The sequence below is a fragment of the Pristiophorus japonicus genome, unplaced genomic scaffold (assembly GCF_044704955.1).
Source record: "Pristiophorus japonicus isolate sPriJap1 unplaced genomic scaffold, sPriJap1.hap1 HAP1_SCAFFOLD_37, whole genome shotgun sequence".
NCBI lineage: Eukaryota > Metazoa > Chordata > Chondrichthyes > Pristiophoridae > Pristiophorus > Pristiophorus japonicus.
In genome coordinates this window covers 1,634,139-1,637,637 of record NW_027253543.1, presented here as the reverse complement: position 1 = coordinate 1,637,637, position 3,499 = coordinate 1,634,139, and positions in this window count along the sequence as shown.

Sequence of the window (3,499 nt, the reverse complement as noted above, 5' to 3'; positions counted from 1 at the left end):
AGTGAGGGAGGGATTGTGGGCCTCAGCATCGGCGGGCAGGGAGAGAGGGAGATTGAGCCTCAGTACCTCAAGGGCAGGAAAGGAGGGTGTGTGGGCCTCAGTACAACAAGGGCAGGGAAGTAGGGAGTGCGGGCCTCAGTACCCCAAGGGCAGGGTGGGAGGGAGTGTCGACATCAGTAACACCAGGGCAGGGAGGGAAGGAGTGAGACTGGGCCTCAGGATCCCCAGGGCGGGGATGGAGTGTGTGTGGGCTCAGTACTCCCAGGGCAAGGAAGGTGGGTGTGTGGGCCTCAGGACACCAAGTGCAAAGAGGGAGGGAGTGTGGGCCTCAGCACCCACAAGGCAGGGAAGGAGGGTGTGTGGACTTTAGTACACTGAGGGCAGGGAATGAGTGAGTGTGGGCCTCAGTACCCCCGGGGCAGGGAGGGAGTTTGTGCTTCAGTACCTCCAGGGCAGGGAGGGAGGGAGGGAGGGAGTATGGGCCTCAGTACCCGCAGGACGAGGAGAGTGGGTGGGCGAGTGGGCTTCAGAATCCCCAGATAAGGAGGGATTGTGGGCCTCAGTACACCCAAGGCATTGAGGGACGGAGTGTGGGCATCAGTACCCCCAGGGCAGGGAGGGAGGGATGGAGTGCGGGTCTCAGTACCACGAGGGCAGGGAGGGAGGGAGGGAGGCTGGGCCTCATTACCCCCAGGGCAAAGAGGAATGGAGGGAATGTGAGCCTCAGTACCCGCAGGAAGGGAGATGGAGAGTGTGGGCCTCAGTAACTCCTGTACAGTTAGGGAGGGAGTGTAGGCCTCAGTACCCCCACAGCAGTGAGGGAGGGAGTGTGGGCCTCAGTACCCCCATGGCAGGGCGACAGGGAGTATGGGCCTCAGTACCTCCAGCGCAGGGAGCGAGTATGGGCTTTAATACCTCCAGGGGCAAGAGAGAAGGAGTGTGGGCCTCAGTAACCCGAGGGAGGCAGGGAGGAAGAGCATGTGGGCCTCAGTCCCCCCAGGGCATTAAGGGAGAAAGTGAGTGTGGCCTCAGTACCACCTGGGCAGGAATGGAGGGTGAGTGTGTGGGCCTCAGTTCTACAAGGCCAGGGCGAGAGGGAGTGTGAGTCTCAGTACCTCCAGGGCAGGGAAAGAGTGGGCCTCAGTACCAAAAGGAGGGAGAGAGGGAATGTGGGCCTCTGTACTCCGACGGCAGTGAGGGAGGGAGTGTGGGCCTCAGCATCGCCGGGCAGGGAGAGAGGGGGATTGGGCCTCAGTACCTCAAGGGCAGGCAAGGAGGGAGTGTGGGCCTCAGTACCTCAAGGGCAGGGAAGGAGGAAGTGTGGGCCTCAGTACCCCAAGGGCAGGCTGGGAGGGAGTGTTGTTATCAGTACCCCTAGGGCAGGGAGGGAAGGAGTGAGACTGGGCCTCAACACCCCCAGGGCAGGGAGGGAGGGAGTGTGGGCCTCAGTACCTCCAAGCAGAGAGGGAGGGAGTCTGGGCCTCAATATCCCCAGGGCAGTTAGGGAGGGTGTGTGCCTCAGTACCCGCAGGGCAGGCAGCCAGCGAGCGTGAGCCTCAGGACCCCCAGGGCAAGGAGGGTGGGAGTGTGGGCGTCCGTACATCCAGGGCAGGTAGGGTGCTTGGTCCACAGTACCCCGAGGGCAGGGAGGGAATGAGTGTGGGCCTCAGGACCCTCAGGGTAAGGAGGAAGGGATTGTGGGCCTCAGTACCCTCAGGGCAGGTAGAGAGGGAGTATGGGCCTCAGTACCTCCAGGCAGGTAGAGAGGGAGTGTGGGCCTCAGATCCCCAGGGCAGGAAGAGAGGGAGAGGGGGACTGAGTACCCACAGGGCGGGGAGGGAGGGAGGGAGGGAGTATGTGCCTCAGTACCCTCGGGACTAGGAGAGAGGGTGGGCGAGTGGGCCTCAGTATCCCCAGATAAGTAGGGATTGTGGGCCTCAGTACGCCCAAGACATTGAGGGACGGAGTTTTGGCATCTATACCTCGAGGGCAGGGAGGGAGGTAGGGACGGAGTGTGGGCCTCAGTACCCCCAGGGTAGGTAGGGAGGGAGGGATGGAGTGCGGGCCTCAGTACCTCGAGGGCAGGGAGAGAGGGAGGGAGTCTGGGCCTCTGTAACCCAAGGGCAGACAGGGGAAGGGAGGGAATGTTGGCCTCAGTACCCGCAGGAAGGAAGATAGAGAGTGTGGGCCTCAGTACCTCCTGTACAGGTAGGGAGGGAGTGTGGGCCTCAGAACACCTACAGCAGTGAGGGAGGGAGTGTGGGCCACAGTACCCCCAGGGCAGGGAGACAGCGAGTATGGGCCTCAGTATCTCCAGGGCAGGGAGCGAGTATGGGCCTCAGTACCTCCAGTTGCAAGAGCGAAGGAGTGTGGGCCTCAGTAACCCCAGGGAGGGAGGGAGCATGTGCGTGTGGGCCTCAGTCCCCTCAGGTCTGAGTGTGAGGGAGATTGGGCCTCAGTACCCAGAGGGCAGGGAGGGAGGGAGCGTTGGCTTCAGTACCACCAGGGCAGAAAGGGAGGTAGTGAGTTTTGGCATCAGTACTACCAGGGCATGAATGGAGGGAGGGTGTGTGGGCCTCATTTCCACAAGGCCAGGGCGGGAGGGAGTGTGAGTCTCAGTACCTCCAGGGCAGGGAGAGAGAGTGGGCCTCAGTACCACAAGGAGGGAGAGAGGGAATGTGGGCCACAGTACCCCCATGGCAGGGAGACAGGGAGTATGGTCCTCAGTATCTCCAGGGCAGGGAGCGAGTATGGGCCTCAGTACCTCCAGTTGCAAGAGAGAAGGAGTGTGGGCCTCAGTAACCCCAGGGAGGGAGGGATGATGTGCGTGTGGGCCTCAGTCCCCTCAGGTCTGAGTGTGAGGGAGATTGGGCCTCAGTACCCAGAGGGCAGGGAGGGAGGGAGCGTTGGCTTCAGTACCACCAGGGCAGAAAGGGAGGTAGTGAGTTTTGGCATCAGTACCAACAGGGCATGAATGGAGGGAGGGTGTGTGGGCCTCAGTTGCACAAGGCCAGGGCGGGAGGAAGTGTGAGTTTCAGTACCTCCAGGGCAGGGAGAGAGAGTGGGCCTCAGTACCACAAGGAGGGAGAGAGGAAATGTGGGCCTCAGTATGCCCAAGACATTGAGGGACAGAGTTTGGGCCTCTATACCTCTAGAACAGGGAGGGAGGGAGGGACGGAGTGTGGGCCTCAGTATTCCCAGGGCAGGTAGGGAGGGAGGGAGGGAGTGCGGGCCTCAGTACCTCGAGGGCAGGGAGGGAGGGAGGGAGTCTGGGCCTCAGAACCCCAAGGGCAGAGTGGAAGGTAGGGAATGTGGGCCTCAGTACACGCAGGAAGGGAGATAGAGAGTGTAGGCCTCAGTACCTCCTGTACAGGTAGGGAGGGAGTGTGGGCCTCAGTACCCACAGCAGTGAGGGAGGGAGTGTGGGCCTCAGTACCCCCATGGCAGGGAGACAGGGAGTATGGGCCTCAGTACCTCCAGGGCAGGGAGCGAGTATGGG